At 41.9% G+C, this 18,010-nt stretch overlaps 1 protein-coding gene across 50 annotated transcripts in view; it reads left to right on the top strand.

Annotated features, from left to right (window-relative positions):
* CELF1 (CUGBP Elav-like family member 1) overlaps positions 1–18,010 on the top strand; it is a 74,682-nt gene that overhangs the window by 19,797 nt on the left and 36,875 nt on the right. The gene's annotated exons all lie outside the window — the stretch shown is intronic.

Genomic DNA, 18,010 nt, shown 5'->3' with positions numbered 1-18,010 from the left:
CCTAACCTAAACTGTTTACCTGTTTCCTTGTTGAAAAGTAGGAGTGATTTAACCCTAACGAAAGTGGCATGGAAATGTGGTTTTAAGGTAGGTAGCATTCATAGCATCTTCGTGTCTTTAAAAAGAAATGCATGGAGTTCCTGTGGGCAGATAGGTGGGGGTATCCCTCCCACGGGTCATTTAGTAGGTGAGAAAACTGGATGTTACATCTTTATTTGGTTCCTTATTGAGAAATGATGTGACATGAAAGACTGCCATCTCCCTTTTTTACCCTTCTTCTTGAAGTCTGGTACCCATCTTCCAACTCCCATGCCCCACAGCCATCCTTTTGGCTCTGACATTGCTTCTTAATTCCAAACAGCCATATTCCATGAGCTCCTAGAAAAGAGAGAGAAAGAAATCACCAATCTCTTTTGGCTGCCTTGCAGTCAGTGCCATTTTTACCAACTGGTCTGCTCTGTGACCATGTCCTCTTTTGACTGGGCCCACATTAAAGTGTGTCCCAAATGCTGTCTTGATATATGTCCTCACTAGCAATCTTGTTTTTTAAGTCTCCATTTACAGGTTGATTCACAGTGGGAGGGAGAGCCATGTTCAGAAACTTTCTGATAGCCTGATTTTTCTTGTCTTTCATCTCTTGGCTTCTATTTATGTTCTTTGTACCTCTTCCTTGAGCTTGCACCTTCTGCGTAGTTGACTGTATTATATCATCTTTGAGGCTGCAAAATGAAAGTTGGAAGATTTTAAAGTTCCCAGAATAATGTTGTCGCCCACATTGCACATATGTCACATTTTGAGTTTACTAGTTAAGCCTCTAAATATGTACTTTATATACAGTATGTGCAGTGTGATGACTTAGGTTGCCATGAGAACCTAAAAATTTTAGGCTTAAATGGTTCAGTAACAGACACATTTTTTTTCCTTTATTGTCTTAGAGGAAGGCAGGCTAGGTTTTTCTTTTATCTAATATACTTTTTACAAATTGAGATATTAGGCAGTGGCTATTCTCATATATCACGTCTTGCTGACAGGATGCGTAGCTTCTTTGTTTGCCTATTATCGGTCGTCTTTATTCCAATCTTCCATGCTCTAGTTTTTTTCCCTCTCTACCTGTCTCCTATTACTTTCTGTGCTACAGGATAGAATTAGAAGTAGGAAACTGGAGGCCTTAGCTTCTTTAAAAAAAAAAAGTACACCTGGTAAGAGAGGAAGTATCTAGTGGGATGTTCCTAAGCACATCTACAGAATTCTACTCTCCTGTAAGCCTCCTGAGATGAGCTGTGGTAGGAAAATTTGCTTGGGAAAAAAAAATTTTTTTCCTGAGGCTTTTTTTTTTTTAAATTGAGGTTATAGTTGATTTACAATAGCTTGAGAATTTTTTTTGAGAAATACTTATTTGTTTATTTAGGCTGCGCCGGGTCTTAGTTGTCGCACATGGGATCCTCATTGCCACGTGCGGCCTCTTTAGTTGCGGCATGGGAACTGTTAGTTGCGGCATGCATGTGGGATCTAGTTCCCTGACCAGGGATCGAACCCAGGGCCCCTGCCTTGGGAGCTCAGAGTCTTACCCACTGGACCACCAGGGAAGTCTGAGAATTTTTTTTTTTAAAGGCATTATGTTAGTCTGCATCTAAAACAATTCAGATTCTTTTGAATTGGGATATATTGTTTTGAATAATTTCTTGGCCAGGGTGACTTGTTTATTCTTGACTAGGTTTAGTCATGAAGATTCCCTTCTTATTGGACTAGGAAGTGCAAGAGGAGATGACAGAATGTTAGAGATGGAGCAACCTATATATTGTTTAGTCTTTGGTTCTTAAACCTGTTTTGGATCATGGACCCCCCTTTGAAAATCTGGTAAAAAGCTATGGACACATTTCCCTATAAACATAAGTTAAGTACATAAATATATTTTACATATATATAAAATTTTGCACATAATATAGTGGGGTTTATGGGATCCATGAAACATCCGTGAATTCTATAGGTCTGTGGACCCTAAATGTGGACTCCTGATCTGGTTCAATACCATTTTTCACTTGAGGAAGCAGGTAACAGGAAAGAAATGACTTGCTAATGGCCGTACTGTAGGTGTGTATAGCCATTTTGATTTTGTGGTTATACTTTAACCACCCTTGGTGTATACAATTGTGGTGTTTTGCATTGTGTTGTTTATCTTTACGTAAGTAGTCTTAATGGGTAATTAAAGCTGTGATCTCACCCAAAAAATAACATAGTGGTCCACAATAAAATACACTTTGGGAAATCAAAGTTGCTATAACAGGCCTGCTCAGAAAAATTAAATGTATTAAAAAATTGTATAAGCCACTACTAACACAGTTAAGAGATTTTAAATAAAATGTTGAACACTTGCCTGTCTGTGTTTTGTGGGACAAGAAAATGCCTCTACTGCTGGAATTCTGCTGTGCTCTTTTCTCTTTTAAAGAAAAATTAATTAATTTTTGGCTGCGTTGGGTCTTCGTTGCTGAGTGCTGGCTTTCTCTAGTTGTGGCGAGCGGGGGCTACCTACCCTCTTCATTGCGGTGCGCGGGCTTCTCATTTTGGGGGCTTCTCGTTGCGGAGCACAGGCTCTAGGCGCGCAGGCTTCAGTAGGTATGGCACTCAGGCTCAGTAGTTCTGGCTCACGGGCTCTAGAGCGCAGGTTCAGTAGTTGTGGCCATGGGTTTAGTTGCTCCGTGGCATGTGGGATCTTCCCGGACTAGGGCTCAAACCCGTGTCCCCTGCATTGGCAGGCGGATTCTTAACCGCTGCACCACCAGGAAGTCCCTGTGCTATTTTCTTTTTCAGCACATCAAACAGGGTGTGGACACAGCTCTGCCTTGCACTATGAGATCTAGGTGGTGGGATTGAGAGATCAGTTTTGCTGTTGTTTGGCATCTTTTGCTCATCATTACTACATTACCTACAAAAGGTAAAGAGAAAATTTCAAATGGTCAATTTGCTTATAAAATATACTAAAGTAAATAATTATAGTGAACCAATTAGTTTTAAGAATTTGAAGGGTTTTCTTTTTTTCAGTTTTAGAGAAAGCATTTTGCTGGGGTGCGACCTAGTATGTTTATTTATGTCCCATAAGCTGGAGGATTGTGCACACACACATACCAGACATGTCAGTGATGGAAAGGAACTAGGCAATGCTCTCCTCTCTGGAGCTCCCCTTCGCAACTGGGTGACTTAGCCAGTATTTTGTAATCAAAGATCTCAAATGCACAGTAAGTATTAGTTGATTCATTGAGAGCTAAAGTACAAAATCATTTGAACCCATCAACCATGCATTTTCCTTCCTTTTTTTGATTCCCTGCCTGCCTTTTTTTTTTTTTAAACCATGCATTTCTTATCTTTAGAGAGTTCACTCTGGCCAGAAATTCAGCTTTTCATATATTTCACATTGAGATGAATCTGAATGAATTGTTCCAAGCAAAGTAATTTTTAGAACATAAACATTTGACTTCTGATTATATAAGCCAGTATCCTGGGAAATATATTTTAAAAGTTGTATCAAATTAACCTGTAAATCAGAAGACAAGAAAAAGAGAGACCTAAAACTGTCTGAGAGTTGGCATGAGACCTTCATTCTGAAAGCAGCAAAGGGCCGGTGAAGCCTAGGACCCTTCACACACATGCGGAATAACCTTTTTTGCATGTTAAGTTCTAGAATTTAAATGATAAATTAAGCCTCATGGCTGCTGCTGGCCTGGTAAGAGTGCAGCCTGCTGAAGTTCTCACAGTGTCTTTCCTGTTTGCTGTGGCAGAGGGATTCTTGGTGTAAGTGACTGAAATTATCGGGAAGTTCCTTGGCCAAAATAGAATCTCAAACCTTTCTTCAAGTCCCGGCCTGTGTGTTTCTGTTTTTTTGTCTGGAGCATGTGAACACAGTGCATGTGTGTGAGATAATTGGGCTTTCACTAATGGCCCCCTTTCAGCAGCCATGTATGGATAAAGCTCTTGAGGTCCCTGCTCCTCCCTCTCTGAGCAGGGAGGAGGCCCTGTTTTGCTGAAGCTGCTGTTCCACTTTTCAGCTTTCTATATTTGTACAGCAACAGCAGGAGCAGCCCACTAGCTCGGCCGCGCGGCTGCCCTGTGCGCCCATCCTGGCTCTGGCCTGCTCAGGGCTCCGCCAGGGCTTGCAGTTTGTGTTCTTCTGTGCGTCCATCTGTCTGTCTGTGTACATTTCTGTGGAGGACTGAGGTTTTCAAGTTAAAGAGGTGACCCGTTTGTCTTTTTTGTTTTGTTTTGTCAGTTATAAATGGTAAAGAATGTTTCAGAATCTTGGGGATGGGGTGAGGAGACAAGATTTGTATTATTTAACAAAATATATTTTAGGGAGAGGATGCCAAACTGGTAAACATAGTGTCAGAAATGGTCTCTGGGTTCTCTTAGAAACTTTTCTCATTAAAGTAGTAGTGGTGTGTTTTTTTTTTTCCCTTTTGTTTTTCACTTGTCACAAAGCCCAGTTCTTAGGGGTGGAAATGAATTCCTTTCCTGGCCCACAAATTTCCTGATGTAAGATTTGAGTAGAAAAGGCTGAGACATGTTTACCCCCTTAAGAAATGACCTCATACACATCTTTTTGGAAGAGGGTACAGTAGGGGCTAAGCCTCTTCCCTTGGCCTTTTGCTGGGAAAGGAACTGTGGGAAATGCCCGGTTGCTTTGGGCTTTGCAGTGGCCTATGCTGTTTGCACAGGTTCAGAGTGCTTTGTAAAGTGTGGCCTTACAGAGGGCTAGTAATGTTTTTTGGTGTCATATCTATTTAAGAAATAGTATGGGACATGACATGCAGACAGATTTCAGTTTATTTCCAAAGAGTATTGGATTTGTTATATATTTAAGGAGTACTCTCGTGCTTTGTTATGAGATATTCTGATTAGACAGAAATGAATTGCTCGATCTTGATCAACTTAAGTCTAAATTCAAGTTGGTTTCTTTGTTTTACCCTTTCCTTTTACTCCCCTCCCCCACCCCCACCCCCATGAGTCATAAGCATGCTGAGTTGGGAATAGAACTTGTCAGCTGAGTAGGGATGAGACAGTTCTCTGCACATATTTGTAACTGTGGCCCATGAGGAGAATAAAGGACTTAAAATGCTGGAGAAATACATTCACTGAGGCAGCTTCTTCTGTGGCTGTGTGGTATGGTTGCAGGGTTCCATGTGACCATTTACTGATGTATTCTCCCTTTGAATCACTTAGGAGTCTGTTGTTCTGTGACTTGTCCATTGTTGTCTTCAGGTGTATGTGTTTGTGTAGGGCCTAGGACCTGGTGCTGAGTCTCTCATGGCTCCTACACACTTGATGACTTTATAAAATTCTGTTGAGTGTGGCATTAAGTGAACTTGAGCTTCCCCTTGGCAACTCTCAGTGCCTGTCTCATCTTGCCATTCTACTGATGTTTTCTCATTTATACCATGAATCACTGTACACTCTCTTTAGGGGCTGTCACTGGAGATTAAAATCAGTGGCAGCTCTCTGATTTTACTGCTCAACCTCAGTAAAGTACACTGTGGTTTAGCACATCTCTATTGCAGCTTTCCCTTTGTTCTTGATCTTTTAAAAAATTTTATAATTTTCCTGGTCTCATTACTTGTTATTTTTTTCATTTTATGCTTTTTGAAAGCTTCCATAAATCCTTCTTTTTTTCATAAGTCCTTGTTTGATATGACGTGGGAGGGTAATAAATAAATGTTTATAAATAAATAAGTGCTCTTAGAACAAGTGGTTCAGTATTTCGTAATGAAGGTTACACTTACACTGGACGCTAACAGGCCCAGTTGAGGATTTGTCAGCCAGTCATTGCCTTCTTATCTACACCCCTCCCTCTCCTTCTAATAGGAAATATTTCTGTATAATCTTAGGTACTCCATTTTGTTGGGATTGACATCTACACACTGCTGTATTTAAGGTAGATGACCAGCAAGGACCTACTGTCTAGCACAGGGAACTGCTCAATATTCTGTAATAACCTTAATGGGAAAAGAATTTGAAGAAGAATAGAAAAAAATTAAATGAAAATCTTAGGTACTCCATTTTGAAGAGAAACAATCCTCTCCCACCATAGGCACCAACCTTAGTGCCTGGAATAATAATGATAGCAAAAGTTTATTGAGTGGTTTCTGTGTGCCAGGCACTGTTCTAAATGCTTTTACATACATGAGTTTTAAAATTCTAACAAACATCTTCTAAAGTAGATACAGTTACCATAACCATTTGGCAGATGAGAAAACAGGTATAAAGAAGTTAAACAATTTACCCAAAGCTAAACCTGGCTAGTAAGCTCAAAACTGGGATTCAAAAGCAGTGGTGTGGGAGCTTCCCTGGTGGTGCAGTGGTTAAGAATCCACCTGCCAATGCAGGGGTCACGGGTTTGAATCCTGGTCCGGGAAGATCCCACGTGCCATGGAGCAACTAAGCCCATGTACCACAACTACTGAGCCTGCACGCTAGAGCCCACAAGCCACAACTACCGAGCCCGCATGCTACAACTGCTGAAGCTCGCGCGCCTAGAGCCCGTGCTCCGCAACAAGACAAGCCACCACAATGAGAAGCCTGTGCACCGCAACGAAGAGTAGCCCCCGCTCACCGCAACTAGAGAAAGCCTGTGTGCAGCAACGAAGACCCAATGCAGCCAAAAATAAAATACATTAAAAAAAAAAAAAAAAAGTGGTGTTACTCCAGAGTCTGAGTGTAGGGTGTATTATAGGCTTATAGTCAATATTTGACTGTTAATTTTATTAACACGTTCTGAATTTTATTTGGGGATTTTTGAATCATGAATCAGTTTAACGCAGTTTCATTTTAGAATTTCCTTCTGAAAATGACTACAGTATATGACTTTGGTTTTGCAGGTCTCTGTCCGCTAATTCATTTTTTGATGATAAAAAAGCTGGAAGGCAAATAGTCTGTGAAGCATTCCCAAAATTACTAATTTATCTCTGCTAGTGCCAGACTGTTTACTGAAGATATTGAAAGCAGGGTTGATTTTATTTTCTTTAACTCTTGGTCCCTGCGCTACACATCTTCAGGAGAGGCCTTCATAGGGGAGCATGGGAAGGGAAGACTGGCAGATTTTACCTAATCCACTAGCTGTAATCTGTGTGAGTGAAACAGGATAATAGGGAGATGTGTTTAAAAGAAATGATGATGGGAGAATTATTGGTAGGCTGAGTAATTTCAGTGGAGGGTAGCAAAAATGTTATTCCGTCTTAGACAATGTGATTAAATAGCACAAAAGTTTGATTTAGACAGGGAAGAATCAGCTCTTCTAAGGTGTTTGTCTTTCTCAAATTGATGACAGATTTTTCTCTAACCATATATGCTTTCCCTTGTGTATATGCTATCCTATATTTTTTGTTTGTGTAAATCTTGTCTTCTGAACAGGGATGGGGATTGGGCCTTTTTTGTACCCTCTTTGCTTCTAGGTATAGAGTTGGATGTTCTCTATGTGTGTTTTTTGATGGATAGATCTCCCATTTTACAGAGAGCTTGTTTTTGTAAAAATGAAACCAAAGCACTGACAAGTATAATTTTGTGGAACAGTGGGATTTTTTTTTAGGAGTGATTTGAAGGAGGTGACAGAGATCATATAAATGGGTATTTAAATGTGAGAAGCACTTTTAGGAGCACAGTTTGAGAGTGATGAAAGCATGATAATTGAAGTCACTTTTTTTTTTTTAAGTGACAATATTAAAGAGATATTTAGAATTTGCCCTAGGGCTGCACATCCTTTGGGATGAATCAAGTCATGCTGAACATACGCCCTGATTGGCTGAAGCAAAGGTGTAATTTTTGTATTTTCTGGCATAAAACCTAACTATCTCAGGAAGCATCTCTACAGAAAGAAGTGGTTTTTGATTTTGTAGAATTATGACCTTAAGAACAGAAAGAGATTGAGTAGAGTTTCCTGCTTTTCAACAGAATAGGACAAACCTCCTGAGACCATACCATATGGAAGCATCCTGCTGAGTGCCCATGTGTTTAGGGTGAGGTTGGGGCAGATGGTACAGGCAGGGTTCCTGGCTGCTTGGTCAAACATTTTGGAGATGATAGAAGTTAGATGTTAGGTACTGTGGAAGAACTGTTGTTGTACGTTGTGTATATTGGGCATTTAGCCTAAGAGTTGGCGTGAGCTCAGTGAGAGGATATTGATGTATTTGGTAGTGTTGGGGGTAAGATAAGGGAAGAGGTGGGGAGATGCTGACCTGGAATGATAGCCTGCAATTCGATCTTAACCTCCTTCTGAGATTAGGGAGGGGGACACAAGATATGGTGTGAGAAACAAGATTCCAGATTCCTGGCCTCTTCTGTTCTCTAGAGCCTTCAAGTAAGATATTGCAGGACTGTAGGATTTTTTACTTTAAGCTTGAAGCTGTTTTGATTCCTTTTTGAGGTACTAGGCCAAAAGCTGTATTTATAGAACTTGTTTTGACACATTATCTCACCCTGTCCTTTGCCTTCCTTACTGGAATCCAGCTAATGTTGCACTCTGCCTGGCAGGAAAGGTTGATTGAAGAAATGTACACATAGATATACAGCTGAGTGATTGAAAATACCTCCAAACTTGGTAAATAGTCCAGCTGTAACGTTTGCAGTCAGTTGAGTTGCTGGGATAATTTCAAATGGTATAATTACTCAGCTCACATGTGGTAGGTATACTGCTGGTTAACCTGGACATTGGCTGTTTCCACACACAAGTTTCTGGCAAAGCAGGAAAAAAAATACAAAAACAGTGTGCTTGTTTTGTAACAGAGCTTGAGTTGGGATTTTTCTTTGTCCCTCATAATTTCAAGAGTTTTCTTTAAAAAAAAATTTCTGTAGAATAGATAATATATACATATGTAGACAGTTCAGTCAGTATTCCACTTCTGCAACCTTGTTAGCAATTTTTTCTTTATCCTTCCAGAGATATTCTACTTATGTACAATCCATGTGTAAGTCCTTTCTTTTTTTTTTTTTTTTTTTTTTTGGCTGCACCACGATGCTTAAGGGATCTTAGTTCCCCGACCAGGCATCGAACCCGGGCCCCGGCAGTGAAAGTGCTAAGTCCTAACCACTGGACTGCCAGGGAATTCCCAATCCTTTTTTATATAAATATATCCTCCTGATCAGTCCTTAGTGGTACATTGGAACTGCCTTTTTCTCTTTAATAGCTACAGAGTGTTCTATTGTGTCTCTGTACTATAGTTTATTTAACCAACACCCAACTGATATGCATATATTTCCAGTTTTTACTATTGTAAACAATGTTCTTATGTATGCCCCTTTGTGTACATCAGGTGTAAGCTTATTTGAAGGCTGTATTTCTAGAACTGGAGTTGCTGAATTGCTGGATTCAAAGGGAATGTGCAGGTTTCAATACTGATAAGATATTTAAGATCATTTTTTATGTTTTGCAAGTGATATTATCAATTGAAGACTAGAAGGATCTTTTTTAAAAATTTTATTAAAGTATAGTTGATTTGCAACGTTGTGTTAATTTCTGCTGTACAGCAAAGTGATTCATTTATACATATATAAATTCTTTTCCATTATGGTATATCACAGGATATTGATTATAGTTCCCTGTACCATACAGTAGTACCTGTTGTTTATCAGAATAGAAAGATTTTAATGCAATGCCAGTCAAACTACTACCCCAAACAGTTACTGGAATGAACATATGACCTGAAAGGAAAGATCTACAGAGACCGTCCTGAGATAAGTTGAACTATCAAAACCAGCAGCCATTATTGCTGGAGAAGAGGCATGTTGCCTAGAGTAGGGAGGAGTAGCCCCTCCTTTTAAAAAAAATTTAGGGGACATGGTGATGGTAGCTGAACCTGCAAGCCAGATATATTTCTTTTACTCTCAGAATGTTAGTTCCACCCATTTATGATCTCTGCCTTAGAAAAACATTTGTGGTCCATGTCTCATTCAGTCCTTTTCCCTTAAAACTACTCAGATGGATATCATGAGACCAGTTATCAAAATCAGCCTATAAATTCCAAGTACTTGTTATGCCTAAAGTTTAATAATCACCTCAGAAAAATAAAAGCAAACTAATATTTTGAGTTCCTCTCCAAAAAAGCATTTTACAGACTGGCTTATTTTACCAAATAGAGCACTGTGACTCCAGAAAGTAAAAGTCTTACTGGCTGCTTGTGGAACCTGGGTCACTTAGTCTGGTATCTTCACTTTAGTTCCCTCATCTGGAAAATGGGAATGAAAATGCTGAAGAATCTCCTTTGAGCACTCAGGAGAATAAAGTCATTTCCAGAAGGTTATGTATTATAGAAATGACTCTTCAGAGACATCAAGATTATAAGGTAATTTAAAAAGTAACTCTGACAGTGTTTTAGAAAAAAAAAATTAGTCACATTCTGCCTACATGGTACTAACATATGGTGCAGCCCTGATGAGCTGCACAAGTGGGCTGAAATCAAAATGCAGTTGGAGAGAGGAGCAGTAGTGACTCACTAGATGAGACAGATTTGGCCTTATGGCCGGGCAGTGAAACTAAGGCGGAACTGGTGGTCTTTGAACATGCCAAATTTCAGCAAATGATACATGAATATTATGGGAAATTGGAATGACTGAGCCCTTGGGTGTGGGTTAGGTGCTTTGTCAGTGTCTCAATCCTGTAGCCCTCTGTATCTTTAGAGCCCCCACTTCTTCTACACAGTGGGGAACCTTTGCTGCCTCTGACTTCTGTGCATGGTTCCCTGTGTCCTGGGGAGGTAGAAGCTGCTAGGCAATTATTTAACACTGATATGCCTGGAACATTGGGTTCAAACTAGAAAGATGCATAGGACAGTTAGCAATTCTTCCCAGAGAAAGCTGCACATTAGCTTAGCTACCATATGTAAATTGCTGCTGCTACATCCAGCAGTTTTGTTGCCCAGGGCTGACAGTGCTGCCAAGGAAACAGGAGGAGCTAAAGACAGAATGAGATTCCTACTCCCCCCACCCCCGGAAGAGAGCTGTATGGGGAGGAGAGAGGAAATACTTAATGGGGATTTGAGAATTACTTGGGGAGTATAGGCATTTGGGGAGGAAGTAGGAAAAGAGATTTTTTAAAATGTATTTTGCATTCCCTGTCTGCCTCACCTGAGCACCTCCAAAATGGAATGCCTCTTAGGTGAGATGAACTCTTGTTTAGCTGTGTACGTGGTCATATGGAAAGATCATATAACTAAATAGGAGATAAGATGGCAGATCAGGGAAAGAAAGAAGAACAAAGTCCAACTTTGTGAACCACTTTTTGTAGCAGTTTCAGAGGATTTAATAATTATGCTGGGGCTTCCCTGGTGGTGCAGTGGTTAAGAATCCGCCTGCCAATTCAGGGGAAACGGGTTAGATCCCTGGTCCGGGAAGATCCCACATGCCACCGAGTAACTAAGCCCTTGCGCCACAAGTGCTGAGCCTGTGCTCTAGAGCCCGCGAGCCACAACTACTGAAGCCCGCGTGCCTAGGGCCTGTGCTCCACAACAAGAGAAGCCAATGGGCTCCACAACAAGAGAAGCCACCGCAATGAGAAGCCCGCACACTGCAATGAAGAGTAGCCCCTGCTCGTTGCAACTAGAGAAAGCCCACGCCCAGCAACGAAGACCCAACTCAGCCAAAAATAAAAATAAATAAAATAAATTTAAAAAAATTATGTTGGCGTTGTCAGATAGGTGTTATATTTATTGTTTGTGACATACAGATAAGGATGATATTGGCAAAGTCAGGCTTTATGCCAGTTCTGACTCTTGATTCTTTTTTTTAAAAAATAGATTTATTTATTTTATTTGTTTATTTTTGACTGTGTTGGGTCTTTGTTGCTGCACACGGGCTTTCTCTAGTTGCCGCGAGTGGGGGGCTACTCTTCACTGCAGTGTGAGGGCTTCTCATTGCGGTGGCTTCTCTTGTGGAGCACGGGCTCTAGGCGTGTGGGCTTCAGTAGTTGTGGCATGTGGGCTCAGTAGTCGTGGTTTGCACAACTAACCACAACTGTGGGTCTAGAGCACATGGGCTTAGTTGCTTCATGGTGTGTGGGATCTTCCCATACCAGGGCTCGAACCTGTGTCCCTTGCGTTGGCAGGCAGATTCTTAACCACTGTGCCACCAGGGAAGCCCCCTGACTCTTGATTCGTTTTTTGTTTGTTTGTTTGTTTGTTTTGTTTTGTTTTTTGTTTGTGGTACGCGGGTCTCTCACTTTTGTGGCCTCTCCCGTTGCGGAGCACAGGCTCCAGACGCACAGGCTCAGCGGCCATGGCTCACGGGCCCAGCCGCTCCGCGGCACGTGGGATCTTCCCGGACCGGGGCACGAACCCGTGTCCCCCACATCGGCAGGCGGACTCTCAACCACTGCGCCACCAGGGAAGCCCCTGACTCTTGATTCTTAAATATGGGCTGCTCACAAGAAAATGTTTATATTTGTCACTTGAAGAAAGCGTTGCCATTTTGCATAACAGTGTTAACACTACTGAACTGTACACTCAAAAATGGTTAGACAGTAAACTTTTCTCTTTTTTTTGGCTGCACTGTGTGCAGCTTGTGGGACCTTAGTTTCCTGATCAGGGATCGAACCCGTGCCCCCTGCGTTGGAAGTGTGGAGTCTTACCCACTGGACCGCCAGGGAAGTTCCTGTGTATTTTTTACCACAGTTTTTTTTTTTTTTTTAAAGCTGTGGAAAAATTGTTTCCTCTAAAGAGAGGATGAGCATACTGTCCAGTGGCGAAGGAGATGAGGTTGAGATCTGTTTATAATCTTCTCTCCTAGGGTCAGGGAGAGAACACACGTATATGACTCAGTCAGTAAAGAATCAGAAGCCCCAAACTTAAGTGTGAATCATGGAAATAGTAGCCACAGAGCAAGTGTCGGAAGTGGGGGGGGCAGTTTTTATATACCCCACAGAGGAAGTGTCACGTTTTATCCCTGCTGACCAAGACAAATCAGAACTAAGCCTGATGTACAGGACTCAGGCTGTTTAACATGGAACAGTTTACTACTGTGGAAGGAGATGCTCTGGGAATGCTAAGAATAGAAGGGCATTTACTGTGTGTTTCAGTGTATCTGTTTAATCCGCCTAATCACTCCCATTTTACAGATGAGCAAAACAGTTAGTGGTTAAATAGTTTTTCAGTCTTGAGTCCACCTATTTGTTTCTGAATACTTTTACACATTTTATTTCATTTGATGCTCTAGTCTTTGAGTAGATTCTATTCACTATTTTTTGTGATGTGTGTGCCCAGGATCCTGAATTAGAATCTGGTGGCAACTGCCACGCCCTGGCTGCAGGTTCTTAGGGAAAACAGGTAGAGTGGCTAATGCAGACGAACTCAGCTGGATTTAGCACTAACCCCTGGTGGAGTTCTGCATCATGAAGAGCTTGGCTAGCTAGGATAGCTTCCAAAGTTGATACTTTTATCTGGTTATTTGGCTTTCTAGGGCATGGGGGTGGGAGGACATGCGGTTTTCCAAAGCAGGAAGCCCAACCTTCTTATTGAGCGAGCCATATAACAGGAGGAAAAAGAAAGAAGTGAGGGCATTGCAAAGTCTAAAAGGTAACAAACATTTTTTAAAAGCACTATTTTCACAAGTCATTCCTATTATTTGTCTCTTCTTCCAGTTAGAGATTTGTACAGTGGCTTGAGTGTATTCTGGGCATCCATTTGGTTCCTTTTGAGATAATGTGTATAGTTAAGTCCTCTTTACAGGTGAGGAAATTGACACTTAAGAGATGTTAATGAACTCGATGAGAGTCACACTTCTACTGAGTAACAGCAGGAAGTTTTCACTACCCTTAATCAGATCTTTCTCAGGACAGTTCAGACTTTGGACATTTACCTACTTACAAGGTTTGCCTAAGAAAAATGGTCAGATTCAGCTTTATGGTGCTCAGCATTTTAAACAGTCTTTTCTGTGGTTTGTGTGCATGATCTTCCTTACAGACAGTTTCTAACCTGATGTTTTACAGGACCCAGGCTGTTCAATGTAGAGCAACTTATTACAGTGGAAGGAGATGCTCTGGGAAATACGCGGCTAGGAGAAGGGAGTTTACTGTGTGCTTCAGTGTATGTGTCAGGCTTTCAACCAAGGTTCCAACTGCCTGGCATTATATTCATTCTATCCAACTCCTTCATTGCCTGGATTCATGTGATCTTGAGAGTTACTTCATTGTGTCTTTTCTTGTCTGTAAATGGAGATAGAATAGGTAGGAGCAGTAAATATAAAGGACTGAAAACACCGCATGGTGTACAGTAAACACTCGAAACATGTTAGCTTTTATAATTGTAGCCACTTGTAAATGACTGGACATTTCTCCCTACTTTCTGGTGATAAGGTTTGCAGATTTTAAATACCATATACCATCAATTTGAGGATGCACGCATTTATTACCATTAATGGCATCTTAAATTCCTTGATTTGTGATAACCTGTTAGATTCAAAGAGAAAAATCTGTGCAAAAAACTATCTCAAAGCTGGATATAAAATCAGTGAATTATCTATTGTTTTGAATTATCCAGGCCTGTTTTCAAATTTCCCAGGAGACCTATGGTTACCCTGAGGGCCAGGATAGGCAAACAGGTAGGATCTGCCTTGCCCCCCTCTATCTTCAACCTGAACAGCTTCACCTTTATGTTTATGGGAAAAACACTGCATTTAAAAACATTTCAGGGGCTTCCCTGGTGGCTCAGTGGTTGAAGAGTCCGCCTGCCAATGCAGGGGACACGGGTTCGTGCCCCGGTCCGGGAAGATCCCACATGCCGCAGAGCGGTTGGGCCTGTGAGCCATGGCCACCGAGCCTGCGCGTCTAGAGCCTCTGCTCCACAACGGGAGAGGCCACAACAGTGAGAGGCCCGCGTACCACAAAAAACAAAAACAAAACAAAAAAAGTTTCAAAAACCTCTCATGTGGATAGTTCAGTTCTTCTGTAGCTCCCTGCTTTATACCCAGGTATTACTGAGAGCACTTACTAACAATTGTTAGTAAGTTAGTGAGTCATGCTCATGAGGCTAGGGTCATGGGTCCAGGCCTTATGTAGGTCACTGAGAATTACTGTGCCTGTTATCAGCCTCTGTATCTGGAGTTTGGTTTAGTGCATACTATGTAAGAGCTGTTGATGGTGATTGAGTCAGTGACCATCTATCTTCCTGTAAAGGACTGTGTTTTGTTATTTACTCAAGATACAGGCCAGCAGAAAACTCTGAAAAATAAGGAAGGTTCATTACCTTGCCTACACTAAGGGAGATATGTAGGAGATCTGAGACCTTTCCTATCAGCCCTGAGAGATGATACCGTTCATTCACTCTTGCATCCTTGAAACATGTAAGTTGCAGGATATATTCCAAAACCAAATATAAATTATTTCCAGATTATTTATTGTGGGATAGGTACTTTGCCTTTCAGAGTCCCCTGTACCATTCATTGACTTGCCAAGTACAATTTCAATACATCATGGCAGGTCATGTTTGGAACATCTGAACGTATCACAAGCAGACAGTCCTGCTCGTTTCCCTCCATCCTTGTCTGTTGTGTTGCTGCCCCCACCCCACCTACCTTTTTGGTGCTCCTTTCTCCCCTAACTCTTTTCACCCCTCTTTGGAACCACCTTTATGCCTCCACACATGGTGATTAAGAACATGAAGATAAGATTAATAGAAATAGACTGTGGAGCTCCAGGGAAGTACAGGACAAAGGTAGTTCAGGCTTCCTCACAGATCTTAATGCATTTAGTCTGGTTCCCCACAGAAATGAAAGATGTAAAAAACTCAAACCTGAAGCTTTTAGTTTGCATTTAGCTTTCCTCTCTCCGCAAAGCATTTCTGTTTTCTTACAGACAAGGCAACAAAATGTAGGAAAATTAAAATTGGAATGACAAAGCTTTTAAAGAAAATACCTTCTTGGGACTTCCCTGGTGGCCCAGTGGTTTAAAATCTGCGTTCCAGGGCTTCCCTGGTGGCGCAGTGGTTAAGAATCCACCTGCCAATGCAGGGGACATGGGTTCGAGCCCTGGTCTGGGAAGATCCCACATGCCGCGGAGCAACTATGCCTGTGCGCCAGAACTCCTGAGCCTGCGCTCTAGAGCCCGTGCTCTGCAACAAGAGAAGCCACTGCAATGAGAAGCCTGTGCACTGCAACGAAGAATAGCCCCTGCTCACCGCAACTAGAGAAAAAGCCCATGCGCAGCAAGAAAGACCCAGTGCAGCCAAAAATAAAATAAATTTTAAAAAACCAAAACACCATTCACTTAAAAAAAAAAGGAAAAACAATCCGCCTTCCAATTCAGGGGACTCGAGTTCAATCTCTGGTCGAGGAACTAAGATCCCACATGCCGCAGGGCAACTAAGCCTGCACGCCACCAACTACTGAGCCCGCGTGCCTCAATGAAAGATCCCACATGCCGCAACTAAGACCCGATGCAGCTAAAAAAAAACGAAATTAAATTTTTTAAAAAAGAAAATACCTTCTTGTGTTGTTTATTAGTCTTCCCACTGTCCTCCTGCAAGTGACTAGGGCCTTTGTGGAGGAAGACGGTGTGTCCTTCTTGTGTGTGCTTAAGTTTTCTTTAAAAAGTCTTTGGTTGACTTAGTAGGATGATTAATATCCTACTTATGTGTTTGTTTTTTAAATAAATAATTCACTTTCCTTTTTCTCTTGGCTCTGCAACTAAGGTTGTTCCTTAGCCCCCTATATATAGGGCTGCTATGTTCTCTGGGACCTAGATGTGTGTCCTTCATACTTCAATATAATAGCGCTTCTTTTTTTTTTTTTTTTTTTTTTTGCGGTATGCGGGCCTCACTGTTGTGGCCTCTCCCGTTGCGGAGCACAGGCTCCGGACGCGCAGGCTCAGCGGCCATGGCTCACGGGCCCAGCCGCTCCGCGGCATGTGGGATCTTCCCGGACCGGGGCACGAACCCGTGTCCCCTGCATCGGCAGGCGGATTCTCAACCACTGCGCCACCAGGGAAGCCCAGCGCTTCTTAACAACCCCAGGAAGCCTCCCTTTTGCTCTTTGTATCCTGGAGATTCCCCAGCTAGCATGCAGTATGAGTCTGGTCTCACAGGGTCACACACTACCAGTGTTTCTCAACTGTTCCATGCAACATATTGGGAAACATGACTCCTTGGTCTTTTATTTACCCTTTATATCTTCCAGAATAAAACTAACAAGTAGACATTTAACTTGTTCTCTACCCTCCAAGGTAACAACTACTTCAGAGCCCTCTCAAGACACACTGTCTCAATAAAAGTTTATCCTGCCTAGATGGTCACGTTTCCCAAGAGAGATAGACCATGGGCTCTGGAGTTAGAATCCCTCATGTAGATTATTTTAGCATCTAAATTCTTAGAGTAATCCCCACCTTAAATGGTTATAATGATACAGGATTGAATGAGGTGTTGTGAACTTAGAAAATGTAAGTTCCTTTCCACTTGATGATGTAGGCAGGTCCAATAAAGTGCTTTTAGAAGTTTTTTTTGTTAGTGTAGACTTTGCATTAAAATGGTTGGGAGCATTATTACTTCATTAGCAAAATTTAAGACCAGTTAGGTCCATATGAAAAGTCAGATTAAGTACTCAGGCACGCATTTTATGTCAGTCAAGAAATGTCTTCCGGGGCTTCCCTGGTGGCGCAGTGGTTGGGAGTCCTCCTGCCGATGCAGGGGACACGGGTTCGTGCCCCGGTCCTGGAAGATCCCACATGCCACGGAGAGGCTGGGCCCGTGAGCCATGGCCGCTGAGCCTGCACGTCCGGAGCCTGTGCTCCGCGGTGGGAGAGGCCGCAGCGGTGAGAGGCCCGCGTACCGCAAAAAAAAAAAAAAAAAAAATGTCTTTGTGTTCACGGAGGGTAGGTAGAGTGCAGTGTCTCACAGTGAGTTCTGGTTCTAGCTTCGTCTTTGAGAATTCTTACACTTTCCAGAGTAGACTTGGTGACTTTCAGCAGTTCTCTGTAGCCAGGGCCAGACAGAAAGTACAGTTGACAGGAGTTGTAGATGGAAGTTTGTAGGAATTTGGGCAGCTTTTATAGAAT

The sequence above is a fragment of the Kogia breviceps genome, chromosome 7 (genome assembly GCF_026419965.1).
Source record: "Kogia breviceps isolate mKogBre1 chromosome 7, mKogBre1 haplotype 1, whole genome shotgun sequence".
Lineage (NCBI taxonomy): Eukaryota > Metazoa > Chordata > Mammalia > Artiodactyla > Physeteridae > Kogia > Kogia breviceps.
Note: the sequence above shows the minus strand (reverse complement) of the source record. Positions and strands in the feature narration are given on the sequence as shown.